Source organism: Rhipicephalus microplus, chromosome 2 (genome assembly GCF_043290135.1).
Source record: "Rhipicephalus microplus isolate Deutch F79 chromosome 2, USDA_Rmic, whole genome shotgun sequence".
Lineage (NCBI taxonomy): Eukaryota > Metazoa > Arthropoda > Arachnida > Ixodida > Ixodidae > Rhipicephalus > Rhipicephalus microplus.
The window spans coordinates 61,516,285-61,532,304 of NC_134701.1; the positions used below are offsets into that span (position 1 = coordinate 61,516,285).

The 16,020-nt window shown below is 49.4% G+C and overlaps 1 pseudogene; it reads right to left on the minus strand.

Moving 5' to 3' along the window:
* Nucleotides 1-9,617: 9,617 nt before the first annotated feature.
* On the minus strand, nucleotides 9,618-13,318 carry LOC119169471 (uncharacterized; annotated as a pseudogene).
* Between the last annotated feature and the right edge of the window lie 2,702 nt (nucleotides 13,319-16,020).

The window sequence follows — 16,020 nt, forward strand, 5'->3', positions numbered from 1 at the left end:
TGCGTAGACAAGCATCACTTGAACAAAGTAGCACGTAAAGACGTGCATCCACTGCCGCGGATTGACATTGCTCTCGACTGCCTGGGTCTGTCTACTTTTCATGAATTGACTTGCGATAAGATATTGGAAGATTTCTGTCAATCATCAAGACCGTGAGAAAACCGCATTCATCACACCGGATGACTTTTCCAGTTCAAGGTTATGCCATTCGGATTCTGTAATGCCCCCGCTACATTTGAAAGAATGATGGACTCTCTCCTGCGTGGATACAAATGGTCCACGTGCCTGTGCTATCTCGATGACGTCATCGTATTTTCGCCTGCATTTGAAAGCCACCTTAGCCGCCTAACGGCTGTTCTTGACGTTTTTCGGACAGTGGGACTTCAACTCAACTCTTCCAAATGTCGGTTTGACCGTCGGGAAATCACTGTGCTAGGCCACCTTGTCAGTGCTCGAGGCGTGCAATCTGAGCCTCACAAAATTCGAGTTGTCAAAGATTTTCCCATACCACGTTCCGCGAAAGATGTACAGAGTTTTATCGGCCTTTTTTCTTACTTTCGACGTTTCGTGAAGAATTTTGCTGACATTTCCCGACCCCTTATGGAGCTACTGATGAAGGACATGCCTTTTTATTAAGGTACTGACCAAGCAACTGCCTTCAGCACCCTTACAACATCACTTACTTCCCCACCCATCTTGGCCCATTTCAACCCGTCAGCCCATATTGAAGTTCGTACCGATGCCAGCGGACATACAATTGGTGCTCTTCTCGCCCAGTGGCAACGAGTACAGTATCGCGTCATTGCTTATGCCAGTCGCCTTCTTTCTCCTTCGGAGAGCAAGCTTTCCATTACAGAGCGTGAGTGCCTCGCACTAGTCTGGGCAGTCGGAAAATTTCGCCCATACTTGTTTGGCCGCACCTTTTCGGTAATTACAGATTACCATGCCTTGTGCTGGCTGTCGTCCCTTAAAGATCGAACTTGACGACTTGGCCGTTGGTCCTTGAAATTACAAGAATCCAGCTTTGACGTGATATACAAATCTGGTCTAATGCACCAGGATGCCGACTCTCTATCCCGTCACCCCGTGGACCCACCCAACCTTTCAGCACATGATTTTGACGCTTGTGTTTTCATCATGTCGGCTTTCACCAACATACACGAGAAAGATCTCAGCGATGTCCACTTGCGGTTTTTCATGCAGAGTCCACGGTTGACCCACGTAGACCCGTCGCTACACTTGTTCGTTCCACGCGATGGCATTCATTACCGACGCAACACCAGTGCCGAGGGACCAGAGCTACTAGTCGTAGTTCCTGTGACAGTCCGCTCCACTGTACTTGAACAGCTTTAGGACGCCAGGACCGCGGGAAATCTCGGGGTCACGCGCACGTACGATCGCGTGTGGCGTAGATTCTTCTGGCCAGGCCTTTACCGTTCTGTGCACTGATACGTTGCTGCTTGTGAGTCCTGCCAGTACTCCAAACATTCCACCTTGCCACCAGCTGGTCCGCTTCATCCAATAGACATACCCACCGTTCCCTTCTACCGCGTCGGTCTTGATCTCGTTAGACCATTTCCTACTTCTCTCACTGGAAACAGGTGGACAGCCGTAGCCACTGACTACGCCACAAGATACGCTAACACACGAGCACTACCGATAAGCTGTGCCACTGACGTTGCGGACTTCTTGTTTCATGACGTAATTCTTCACCATGATGCTCCTCGACAGCTGCTGACCGATCGTGGTCGCTCATTTCTTTCAAAAGTAAGTGACATCCTTAGCTCGTGTTCGACGTGTCACAAGCTCACTACGGCCTATCACCCACAAACAAATGGTCTTATCAAGCACCTAAATCGAACCTTGAAAAAATGCTCTCCATGTATCACTGCTCTCCAAGATCACCTTGATTGGGATAATACTTTGCCTTATGTGACATTCGCGTACAATTCGTCACGCCACGACACCGCTGGCATCTCCCCCTTCTATTCATTGTTCGGCCGCCATCCAGCGTTACCCTTCGAGACTCTTTTACCATCAACTACACAAGCGGTTACAGAGTACGCTCGGGATGCCACTGCTCGGGCTTAAGTGGCCCGCCAAATCAAACGGGAACGTCTTCTTGGCTCGCAGCTCTCTAAGAAGGCCCGCTACGATAGCCATCACAGAGTAGTTTCCTACTCTCCAGGTTCAATGGTCCTCCTCTGGACACGTTTGCCTCTCTTCGAAGCTTCTGTCTCGCTACTCGGGGCCTTACAAGGTTTTACGCCGGCTTACTGAGGTCACATACGAGATTGCTCCATCGGACAGTCAGTCGTCGTCATCCGCACCCGCCACTGACGCCGTCCACGTGACCCGCCTGAAACCATACATCTCCGCATATGATCCTACTCTCCTTTAGGCGCCGAGACGGCGCTGCCAGCGGCGGGGGGTATATGTTACACGACATCGGCAACGAAAGAGAATCATAGACGACGAAGACAATGAAAGCGACCGTACTCATGTTGTTGTTGCTTTTGTACACATCAATCTTGGCTGCAGCTGCCTCTACCTGTATAAGTTGCAAATTCGTAAATATATTTATTTCATTCATTCTTTAACCCCCACGACAATATATATATATATATATATATATATATATATATATATATATATTGTAATGTAAATGCAAGGTCAAAAGCGGTAGCGGCGTCGGTACAGGCAGCCTTAGCTCGCGCCAACGTGTCGATGTCACTGCAGTAGTGGGCATTCCTCTTCACTACATTTCGTCCCCCGTCGGAAGAGGAGCCATCCTGGCGACTCACGGAGAACAGAGTACCAGCGGGTTGTAATAAGGTTTCAACCGCTGTACTTGAACGGTTTCACGACCCCGAAAGCGCTGGTCTGTGGATGGCGTAACGGATTCGACGATGTAGTTAACAGGTGATGTCTGCGAGACAATGCGGTAGGTTACTTGGTATTTCGAAACAAGCTTCGAGGAAAGGCCTGTAGGGACAGTGGGAACCCAAAGCCACACAAGAGTGCCCGGAAAAAAGTTAGGGTACGGGTGGCTATCGTCACGCCGAGATTTTTGTCTCCATTCGTCGATTGTTGTGAACGACTGGGCGAGCTTACGGCATTCCTCAGTATAGCGGGCAGCTTCATAGATATGCACTCTCGGAGGAATCGAGGTGGTAGGGTAGAATGTTATCTAGTGTGGTGGAAGGGTCTCGGCCATATAACAGGAAAAATGGCGAAAAGCCCGCAGTCGTCTGTGGAGCAGTGTTGTATGCGTACGTCACAAAAGGCAAAATGAGGTCCCAGTCAAAGTGGTCTGAGGTCTGAGATTAGATAGCATGTCCCCTTTCCGATTGAGGCGGAAATGTTGTAGGCCCGCGTGCTCAGATTTGGGTGCACGTTAAAGAACCCCAGGTGGTCGAAATTTCCGGAGCCCTCCACTACGGCGTCTCTCATAATCATATGGTGGTTTTGGGACGTTAAACCCCACATATCAATGATAGCATGTCCCCTATGGTACGGTTGAATCTTTCTGTCAATCCATTAGTCTGCGGAAGGTAGGCGGTGGTAGTCCGGTGTATGATACGGCATTCGGCAAGGAGTGCGTTGACGACTTCAGAGAGGACTACACGTCCTCTGTCGCTGAGAAGTTCACGTGGTGCGCCGTGACGCAGATTAAAGTTCCGCAGGAGAGAAGATTATACGTCGCGTGCTGTGGCAGCAGGCAAAGCAGCTGTTTCCGCGTATCGCGTCAAGTAGTCGACAGCGACAACGATCCAGCGGTTTCCGGAAGCCGCGAATGGTAGAGGCCTATACAGATCGATTCCAACGTGGTCGAAAGGCGTGGCTGGGCAAGGGATTGGCTGGATCGGACCAAAGGCGTGATGAGGAAGAGCTTTGCGTCGTTGGCACTGAGGGAATGACTGAATGTATTTGCGCACAAAGGTGTACATGCCTCGCCAATAAAACCAGGAGGAAAGCCGAGCATATGTTTTGAAGACGCCCGCACGTGCGCACTAAGGGTCAGTGTGGAAAGCTGAACATATTGCAGCACGAAGATGGCGAGGTTTGACGAGTAACCACTTTCGGCCGTCGGACTTGTAGTTCCTGCGATAAGGGAGGCCATCGTGGACATCAAAGTGAGCCGCTTGACGGCACAACGTTCGAGAAGATGGAGAAGTCGACGGGTCTGAAAGGAATCGCAGAAGAGTGCTGATCCAGTCATCCTTACGTTGCTCAGACGCCATGTCACAGTTTTCTGGGAATGACACCATTTCGTCCAGGGCAGATAGACATGCAGAGTTTTCGGAGGACACAGGTGAACGTGATAGGGCGTCGGCATCAGTGTGACGTCGACCAGACCTGTAAACAACACGCATGTCGAACTCTTGCAACCGCAAAGCCCAGTGAGCTAAATGGTCGGAGGGGTCTTTCAATGTGGATAACCAGCAAAGCGCATAGTGATCTGTGACTACGTCAAAGGGGTGACCATATAGGTATGGTCTAAATTTACCTAGAGCCCATGTAATTGCCAGACACTCCTTCTCTGTCACAGAATAGTTCTTCTCCGCTTTGGTGAGAGTACGGCTTGCGTACGCGACTACGTACTCCTCGAATCCCAATTTGCGCTGTGCGAGCACTGCGCCGCGTCCAACACCGCTGGCGTCGGTGCATACCTCAGTCGGAGCAGTCGGGTCATAGTGGCGCAAGTTTTGCGGCGAGGTTAACAGGCGGCGCAACTTTTCGAAAGCATCGTCACACGCGGGTGACCAAGCGTAACTTTTCGAGTCACTGCGCAGAAGTTCAGTCAAGGGGGGCGGTGATCATCGCAAATTTCCGAATAAAGCGGCGAAAATAGGAGCAGAGGCCAAGAAAGCGGCGCAGATCCTTTAGAGACGCAGGTTTAGGAAACTCTGCAACTGCCTGAAGCTTGGCGGTGTCAGGAAGAATACCGTCTTTAGAGACAACGTGGCCGAGGATTGTGAGCTGATTTGCGCCGAAGCGGCATTTCTTCAGGTTTAGCTGAAGGCCAGCGTCAGTTAGGCACTGTAGTACTTCATCTAGCCTGTGGAGATGCGTTGGAAAATCTGGTGAAAATGTAACTACGCCATCGAAGTAGCACAAGCATGTTTTCCACTTCAGGCCACGCAAAGATTGTCCATCATCCGCTCAAATGTTGCGGGCGCGTTGCAAAGACCGAAAGGCATGACACAGAGTTCGTAAAGACCATCAGGTGTGACAAAGGCCGTCTTAGGTTGATCTTCAGGGGTCAGAGAAACTTGCCAGTAGCCACTCCGTAGGTCAATAGAAGAGAAGTACTCCGCACCTTGGAGGCAGTCAAAGACATCGCTGATTCTCGGTAAGGAATAAACGTCTTTTCGAGTTATTTTGTTAAGACGACGGTAGTCAACACAGCAGCGAATTGACCCGTCCTTCTTAACGAGAACGACTGTAGATGCCCAGGGGCTATTCGAAGGCTGGATGACGCCACGCTTGAGCATGTCAGCTACTTGGTCATCGATAACCTGGCGCTCGGCTGCGGACACGCGATGGGGTCTTTGACGCAATGGCCCATTGGTACCCGTATTTGATGCGGTGACACACAGCGGACGTGCGGCCGAGGGGAGTATGCTGGCAGTCAAAGGAAGAACGGAACTTCTCCAGCAGTCCTAGCAGCTGAGCACGTTGCGAAACGGTTAACGTGTCGGCGATGGAGCTGCTGAGTACGTCAGTCCTAGTAGTCTGCGTGGAAGAGGCACAAGTCACTCCAGCGACTTCGTGTTTGGCGGAAGGACCAGTCGACACTAAAAAAATATCAGAAGGGTCGAGACTGTAAACCCACCCGAAGCAATCACCCCGAAGTAGTGTTACAGGACATGACAAGAGGTTCGAGATGAGCAGTCTGCTGAGGCCGTCATGAAGTTCCAGAAGGGCATAGGGTAGATGCGAACACTGGCGGCGAACGAAAAGGGCAGATGGCGTGAAAGCGCACTCGACTCGGTAAGCGAGTTGCAAGATACCATGGTAAGGGCGAAAGAGTGCGGTGGTATGATGACGTCTTCAGCAACAAATAGTTTGTCCCCAGTTTCAAGAGCATCATTTAACGGAGCGTCGCCAAACACTTCAAATTCTACCTCAGCGTGAGAGCAGTCGATGATGGCCTTATTAGCGGAGAGAAAGTCCCAACCCAAAATGAGACCATGGGAGCAGGAATCCAAAACTAGTAATTCGCCGACAAAGAGGAGGCCATCAATCGCGATGCGAGCAGTACAGGCAGCGGCTGGCTAGACGTGCTCTGTGCTGGCTGTACAAAGTGATACACTTGCTACTGGCGTCATAACTTTTTTGAGCAAGCGGCAGAGTCTGGCACTGATCACTGAAACTGCGGCACCAGTGTCGACAAGAGTGAGTGCAGCGACGCCGTCCACATATACGTTGAGAACTTTCGTTGGGGAAGAGAGAGGCCTTGGTCTTTTCGCGGGCGACGCAGTTCCTGCCTCTGGAACTGCGGCAATCAATTTTCGCGCTCCGGCGATGAAGGACGACGACGCATCGGGGATGGCGAGCGGCGTCGAGGTGATGGTGAGCGACGGTTAACAGGAGGGCGGTGGTCGGCGTACGATGACATCTGGTCAGGAAGCTGAGATCCTGTGAACGAAGGGCACGGTGACACATAAGGGGCAGGTTTGAAGCTGTGGTGGTAGCTCTGGTGGTAGCTCTCGACCTCCTCTTCAGACACAAAAGTCTGAAGAGGAGGTCGAGCGGCCACTTCAGCATAGCTTAGAGGTGCATTTACCTCGGCACAGGCAACGGGGTCGGCAACGGTGAAGCGTCACGGGCAGATGGCAGAGCCTCGCAAACTTGCTCCTGGATGACCTGGCGAAGGTTTGCTGGAAGAGGTGACTGTAGTTGGCCGACTGTCGATAGCAGCGATAGCTGACGAGCGACTTCAGCACGAACAAACTCCTTGATCATGATCAACGATAGCAGAAACTCAAGGTCAGAGGTGGTGGTTAGGCTTGAGAGTGTGTCATCCGCGACGTTAGGGCGTCGCGTGAGAAGACGCTGTCGTCGGAGCTCATCGAAACTCTGACACAACTCGATGAGCTCAGAGAAATTGACAGGGTTCTTCGAGAGCAGCATTTGAAAAGCGTCGTCGGAAATGCCTTTCATGACGTGTCGTATCTTGTCAGTTTCCGCCATCGTCGGGTCGACACGCCGGCAGAGGTTGAGGATGTCCATGCTGTAGCTAGTGAATGTTTCACCAGATTGTTGGGACCGGCTTCGTAGACGTTGTTCTGCGCGCAGTTTGTGCACAACAGGGCATCCAAAAACATCTGCGATGCAGGCTTTGAAGGTCGTCCAAGTGGGGATATCCGCCTCATGGTTTCTGTACCATAGCTTGGCAACATCCGTTAAATAAAACATCACGGTACCAAACTTCACGGGATCGTCTCATTTGTTAGTAGCACTGGCTCGTTCATAAGATTCCGGCCAATCCTCAACGTCTTTCTCATCGGTGCCACTGAAGATGTCTGGTTCTCGCAAGTGCTGGGCACCGGGACAGCCCCTGCGTGGCGAAGCCGGTGGGGGTGTGAATACAGCGTCGTCAGACATGACGGACGGCAGCTTTCGGCTACACAGTTCCAGAACTGGTGAAGACCGCAGCACTCTCCACCAAAATATAATGTAAATGCAAGGTCAAAAGCGGTAGCGGCGTCGGTAGCAGCAAGAGCAGGCCGAGTATACGAGCAGCGTTGCAGCAGCAACCAGGCAGCCTTAGCTCGCGCCTCGCGCCAACGTGTCGATGTCGCTTCAGGAGTGGGCATTCCTCATCACTACAATATATATATATATATATATATATATATATATATATATATATATATATATATATATATATATATATATATATATTGTTGTGGGTTATAAAATACAGAGGGTTTATTTAGGAACATGACACGGACAGTGGAACTCGTAGAGAAGATCTCAAAATAAGGCAGCAAAGATTTTCTTCTTCTTCACTTGCCTGCACTGCGCCTCTCGAGCAAATCCATGATCTTGGTTGTCGTCGATATCTCGCAGCTAGACGCAGCTACGCACGCGGCATTATCCTCCCGCCAGAGTGAGCGTCGTCCTGATGCTCACCAAGTAGAGATGCGGCCAGCGGGTGTTTAGACCACTCAGTGGTAAAGTTTGATGCGGACAACGTGCACTGTCTCAGGCAGATGCTGGCGTCGTTTCGAACAGGAGGAGGCACCGGGCACGACTTCGTACGTCACGTCGCTAAGACGGCACAAAACCTTGTAGGGTCCAAAGTGTCGGCACAGGAGTTTGTCCGAGAGGCCTCGCCGTCGTATAGAATGCCAAACCCAGACTCTATCTCATGGTTGATAAGCGATGAATCGATGGCGAAGGTTGTACCGTTGGGCGTCAAGCTGCTGCTGGTTGATTATTCTGACGCGGGCAAGCTGCTTTGTGTAAGCAAGCAGGTAGTCGAACAGTGAAAATTGTTTATTGCTGAGGCGACAGTGATCTTATATTAGTAGAGACGTGATGCAAAGGTCACGTGTGCATCGTGTTTGATACTTGGCTTGGTGACGTCATGCTGGCGCAGCTCTGCTGCATCTCCCCTTTCTGGATCAACAACAAGCCTCAACGTCTCTCGGCTTGCAGGTACCAACAAGACTTGCGTCGTTGTCTTGTGCTGCGGCGTAGGGCTTGTGCAGGTCCTGCGGCTTCTTGATGCACTGGAATGGTGGCAGTGGCTTCCTAAGTTGGCATGATCCTGACGTGCTCTCTTGTGCGACGAATTTCCTTACCGTCTTTAGTTTGCAAAACTGTGGAGCGCGGTTCGTCCGCTAGCCGCAGGAAGACTGCTGGTGACCAGGTTGCCGTGATCAACGTTACTAGATCCTGCCAGTTCTCAAACTCCCACGGCGGCTGCCGTTGATGCGTGGCCCCGTTTCGTTTCCGCTCACCAGACGGCGCGGTGGCCACGGTTAGCCCGTTGCTGTGCAGCAGGAAGCCGGCGGCGCGCGTTGTAAATGGTCGTTCTTTGCCTTGAAATACTCGTTCAATGCGTCTCAAATTTAAACTACCATTAGCGACCTCTTCGAACAATCGGGTGATGCTTTATGTATTACGTTACATACATTACATTTCTAAATACGCATTATTTCAACTGTTACTATGAATGTTAACATTAATTTTGTGTTTTCGAAATAAGTAGCCTGTCGTTTTTTTTTCTATGAATGAGCTAAATTTCCATTTATTTAATGCCTTGCTCTGTGTATCTACTTTAAGGTTGTCAACAAGTGCATTTTTTGTGTGAATTCTTGTCATGTTGCTGCTGCTATTGTATGGGGAGGTGGGACTAGTCAAGCTGCCTTTAAGCAGCTTTTATTCCGCCATCCTTGCTACTTATGCATGTTTTGTGTTTATGTAGCAATAAACTTCACATATATATATATATATATATATATATATATGAGCGGAATGAAAAGCAAAGCTATAGCGGCGAAGCTGCCCGCAAACGTGCGGCCAATGTTTGCGGATATTCGTTACGGCAAACAAAAACTGAGCAAAAAAGAGGAACTTTTATTCTCAGTGCCGCGAAATGCGTTTATTGCCGAGGCCCAAGGCACACGCACACAATGCAAATGTTCAACGGCTTCACAATAGGCGAGTTTTCTTGGTGGCGATGGCAACTTTCTCGCGGGTTTGAAGGCGTCGGTTGACATCCCTGGCGTAAAAATGCATTCGTGTCACGATGAAAAAATACAGGACCTGACACGTGAACGTGGGCTTGTGCTCGTCGCAACCCAGCCTCGTCAGATTGCACTCATCCAACTCGTCCAAGACCTTCCAAAACAGGTCCGCACAGAGACCTTCCTCATCAAGAGAAAATGAAATAGATTCATTTACAACTCTGACGAAGTGTAGCATCTTGATGCTGGGGTGCCTAAGGCTGCCTTCCTTGAAGCTCCGGTATGTAGTTAAGTATGCATCAGAGCTAATGACAGGAGCTTCTGAACTAACGTCCTGTAGACACAACTGGCACTCTTTACGCTTGGTCATTTTGTGTACAACATATCCAGCTAAGTAGTACACAACACTGTCGTCTGGTGAACCTCTGAAGTAGCTGTGCTCATCACGCATTTGATCAGGAGTAATACATGGAAATGATGTCATTTCCAGTAGCCTAGCTTCAATCTCAGTGCACAAGTTAGCTCTTTTTGACCTGTGAGCTTCTCCAGCGGTCTTCAATGTGTCTTCCACAGAAACGAGCACAGCATTCGGTTCGCCTTGAACACTTCCACGTAGCGCTGTCTTGATGGGTGTGTACAGGCTCAACAGGCGGAAAATCTGTGTAAAATTCACGACTGTAGGGTGCGACTCATCACCTCCAAATGAACGTGCGAGACCGAAATACCGCTGAAAGAGAAATAACAATCATTAGAGGGAAAGTCAATTACGTCAATACATTCTAAATTAAAAGCAAAATAATTCGTGCTACCTCCAAGGGGTCTTGGTTTAGCTTGGCAGTCAACACGTACGCTGCGTCCTTGTTGAAGAGATAACTGATGATGTCTAGCGTAGACAACAACGTTACACGTAGGGACTCCGTTGTCAGTTGAGAGGCAGAAAGCTTTGTGCCTTTCTCCAATGCATTTTTCTCAGTCACATTTAAGTTGTCCAGGAATTGCTTTATGATTTGAAAAAAAATAATTGTTTGAACAATGATGCCAATTGACGGCATACCTACTGGTGATACTAGGCTCCAGAAAGATTGGTTGAGCTGCTTGCCTGTATCTCCTTGGAATTGCGCCTGATTCCCCGGGACGGAAGCTTTATGTTGAGCGCATCGAATACGTCGTTCACCATTCTTGTAAAGGTCTCAGTGCCTTCTGAATCTTCTAAGCCAGTGACCTTAGCTTCCCTGTAGACGCGTATTCCAACAGCTGTCCCACGGCTGAAGAGCTGTACAGAAAGCATTACATTTTTTCCACATGTAAGTACACAAAATAAAAACAGCATGCTTTTACAAAAACAAACTTTACCTGAGTAGCCAGTCTGACACTCATTTTTCTTAAGTTGTCAGGGGCAACATGTGCCTCGGTGAGTTTCGGCACGACTCGGACATGCTTATTTTTCTCTGTTTCATAGAGTGTCACATAATGCCCAAAATTGATGCGAAGGTTGCCTGCCTGGAAATAACAAAATCAAACTGTTAAACTGCACTGAACATTTGCGCATAGATTTTTCTTTACCATTCCGTATGTGTGCTTCCTCAGGTGATTCTTAATACACTTGACGATGTGTGGCACATCACATATGAAGTAGATATTTTGCGATGGCTCCCAGGGATGTTCAATAAAATGGCGCGGTGCATCAAGTTTGCCTGAAACTCCAAACTGGCTCCACATAGATCTGTTGTTGCCAGCCCCGTCACTGATTACAGCCAGCACTAATGCATTGTTCTTATGAAGTTCCAGAACAGCACTCATGACAAGTTCTGTAAGGACTTTCCCAGGAGCTGCTCCCTTTGTTGCAAAGCTGGCGACTGGCTGCACCCAATCTTCGAATAGTGGCACGAACATCAGTACCAATGCGTGGTCGGCAAGTTTATCTGAGTTTGGTGCTGTAACCTCGCCATAGTCCACAAAGCCGTCCATTTTGCATGAGGCCTTATTGAAGGAGACGCCCTGCTTCAACTTGACCTCGTCAAGGAGCAATACTCCTAGCCGTCTTAGATGTACTTTATCAGCGAAATGGCCTTTGATGCTGTGAAGCGCAACTTGATTAAAACCATATTTGCATGGAATGCCCTTTATTATTTGGCGAAGACGAGCCTTTGATGGCAGCGGTAGCAGTTGCATGTCAGCAATCAAAGAGTAGGCTTTCGGGCTTGAGATGTGCAGTAGCAGACATGTCATGAGCCACTCGGCATCATATCGCCGACCATTTCTCGACTTCACTTTCGCTGCCATGACAGCTGTCTTAAAGGTCAACTGCTGCCTGGCTGGAAGAACGCTAAGAGTGCTGTCAATTGCTTCCTCCGTAACGGCACTCAGCTGCTTCTTCATCAAAACAAGTTCTTTCATTTTTCTCGCCTTGAGGTCGCGCGAATTGCTCTACGTCGAAGCGACTTCAAGCAAACCCTCTGCTTTTTCCTGCAGTCTTCGCGCTGCTTTGTGCGCTGCAGAAAAAGCTTGTTCAAGGTCCTACAATGAGCACATGTAGCGTTAAAGCTCAATACAGTGCAGGTGTTGCGTCTCCACTTTTTACCTCCTTTTTTGGCCACCAGTGATGATGCGATCTTCGGGTACTTTTCAACAGGGCATCCCTGGCACAGCTTAAGCTTTTCAATGTACCGGATCAAACATTTCAAGTCATCAAACGAGTTCATTTCAATGCTCGGCTCCCCGGCGTAGACGCTGCGAGGCACGATTCGACCATTTGCGCAGACAGCTACTTCAAGGTTCTCCGACAGTGCCACTGACGTTTCCACACGGGGAATGTTACTTCTTATGCTAAGCTTGTACAGTAGTGCCGTTTGTTCAGCAACGCCAATAAACCAACCTTCAATCTTCTGTCCCCCTTCGGCCAATCGAGTTAGCATGTCAAACAAAGGTTCACTACTATCCGTCGTCCCGATGTTTTCTGCTTCGTTGTTGCTATCACATAACTGCTGAAATCAACTGCTCACCTTGTCCTTTTCGACGCTTGCTTTTTGCCGGGGAGAGTCTGCGAGCAGGAGCCTTGCGTTTCCGTGTCGGTTTCGAAAGGTAACTCGGGCAATTCAGAAACAGCCGAGGCACGGCGTCGTCTTTCAGTGCCCATTTGTCGCGCGGCATCGTTACCAGCTCACCACAAATGTTGTGCTCGAAGACTTTCGAAATGTCTTCATCGCTGAAGTGAAGGTCACAAATAGAACACGTGCTTGAAAGCTTTTTGTCCTGCCTGGGTACTGCTCGCTGCCATAGTGCAAGGCGTTCGGCGTCTCGGGGCGGCTTGAAAAAATGTCTCTTCTCACTCGAAGGTAGAACGGAATCGTACCCGCTTTTACACCCGGGCACGAAACAGCGTGGCATGGTTCATACACTTGCCAGCACAGTCCACAAACATCTGCGGGTACTCGCGCAAACGTTACCAAGCACACTGCAGCGGGCTGTTTACAACGGTCGTCCGGCCGTCCGTGTCTGTCGCGACTTGCCGCAACTTGTCGGGCAAACTCCGTCGCGCGCGCCCCCACGCGGAGCGCAACGGAACGGCGTCAGGCGGAGCTCCGCAGTTTGAGAACTGGCAGGATCTAGTAACGTTGGCCGTGATGGTTCTGTAGGTAGTGACCTCCTGGCCACATGACAGAGGTGGTAGATCCCTGGCACCGTGGTTGTAGTAGATTTTCTGCTTCCGACGTATGTCGCGAAGTCGTCCGTGGACCGTGCTGTTGGGCACTGTCTGGGGTTCCAGGTCGCTGCTTGGTACTGGCACAAGGGTCCGGGTCTGACTACCCATCAGCCTCTGCACAGGAGACTTCAACACGTCATCACGGGGTGTGTTACGCCACTCGAGAAGAGCTGTATGAAAGTTGTGCATGTTAAAGTAACACTTCTTTAAAAGCTTCTTGGCTTTCTGTACAGCTCGTTCCGTCAGGTCATTAGAACATGGATGATAGGGACTTGAAATAACATGCGCTACTCTTAGTTTTCTCAGATAATCTTTGACTTCTCCGCTGCAGAACGGTGAACCATTATTTGTGCACAGTTTCACTGGTAATTCATGCACCGAGAAAACTTCGGAGCACCACGATGTGAGCATACGCGCAGTTGTGCGCATTTCTCGCACCTCAAAAAAGAAAGAGTAGAAATCGACATCCTTACGTTCCTCGGCTGATATTTCTGGCACGTCTTGCGCGTTTTGCAAAACTGATCAATGTCACCCGATATACTGTGCCAGAACATGACAATTCGTGCTCTGGCTTTCATTTTCTGTGCTCCCGCATGCGCCGTGTCATCATCATCTCCACTCTCTTAGACAGAGGCAATTACCTTATTGCAGCGGAATACCAAGCCGTCCTGCGCATGTATCTCCTCCTGGTATGACCAACACGCACGGACTTGATCAGGAACTTCTTGCTTCGTAAGGAGCCATGCAGTCTGGGCATATTCACGAAGATTTGTCAAGGTGCTGTCGTCATTTGTTGCGGCAAGGAGGTCATTCAGACGCTGCTCGGAACCTGAAACACAGTCAAGAACGTTTACTTGAAAGCGCTCTGTTTCTTCTTCCATGCGTTCTTTGCTAGGAAATCTTGATAACGCATTAGCAAGGAACAGCTCCTTGCCAGGTTTGTACGTCACGTTTATAGAGTATCGTTGCAATGTCAGACGCATGCGCTGCAACCGTAGCGAACACACATGCAGAGGTTTTAAAAATAAGAAAACGAAAGTTCGGTGATCAGTTTCAACAACTACGCTGTGCTGACCCAACAAATAGTCGTCAACCTTTGTACAACCGTGCATGATTTCAAGGGTTTCTTTCTCTGTTTGTGCAAATTTAACCTGGGTGTCTGTGAGTGATCAAGAAGAAAATGCAATGGGGGTGGCCATCTTGCATAAGAACGGCGCCTACTCCCAACTGACTTGCATCAACTGAAAGTGTCCATTGTTTCATGGGGTCGAAATAGCTCAAGTTTGGCGCTATTAGCAGAGACTGACGCCACTTGTGAAAGCTTTCTTCTTGTTTTTCGGTCCAGACCCAGGCGATATCTTTGCGAAGCAAAGTCCGGAGCGCGAAAGTTGTGACAGACATGTCGGGTATGAAGCGCTGCACGAAATTCATTGTGCCAAGAAAAATCTTTAGTTCCTTACTGTTTTTGGGTGGGGCCATTTCTAGTATGCCTTGAACGCGTTTTGGGTCAAGCTTCAGACCTTCGGTGGTAAAGATGTGGACCAGGTGGCGAACCTCTGCCTGCAAAAAGGAGCATTCTGTTTTAATTCAGCTGTAGGTTATGTTCACAACAGCGGGACAATAGCTGTTCAAGCTTGTGGTCATGTTGTTTTTTAGTCTTTCCCCACAGCAGTATATCATCCATGACAACTGCGACACACGGCAGTCCTTCTAGCATACGGTGCATCGCGGCCTGAAATATCTCTGGTGCAGAAGCGATACCGAAAGGCATGCGTAAAACGCGATAGCGGACATATGGTGTGCTCAACGTGCAAAGCTTCGAACTAGAGTCTGAGAGCTTGATTTGCCAGAAACCTGAAGCCGCGTCAAGCGTTGAAAAAAACCCGGCTCAAGCAAGCCTCGGTGCTACGTTTTTAACAGTGACATGGGGTAATGTTCACGCAGCAGGACTTTATTTAGCGCAGTTGGATCCAAACAGATGCGGACCATGTCTTTCTTTACAACAGTAACCATGTAGCTAAAGCACTCAGTTGGCTCAGTTACCTGTTGTATGACTCCTTGGTCTTCCATGTGCTGTTGTTCCTCTTTTACTTTGTCTCGAAGGGCTACCGGGAGTCTCTGTGCCGGAACGACGACACCTACAGCACCGGGTTTGAGCTTCATAGTGTATTCCACACCTTTTAGCTGCCCCAGTTATTCGAAGACATCTGCGTAAGGCTGTGCTGTCGAGTAAAGCTCGTCGGCATGAAGGTTTTGTATGCGACGTAAAAAGCCGAGGCGTTCTGCTACTGATCCACTCAAGGTGATGGGTATGTTCTGTTCCACGAGAAAAAAGGATTCTTCATGTGACCGTGAATTCGCCGACAAACGCAGACAAATTTTCGCTTTTGCCAAAGTCTTGTGGTCAAAGAACGCCGGCAATGTCGCATCGCAAGCTTGCTGTGGCTTATCTGGTAGCTCCCTAGCGTCATTTTGCGAAATCACACAACAGTTCGCGCCCGTGTCTGATTTGCATGTGAATGCTTTCCCTTCAATGTTAACGACCGCACTCCAGTGGTCTGCTGCTATTGTGCTGACTGTCAAAGTTTCCAAAAAGTAGTCTTCGTTGTC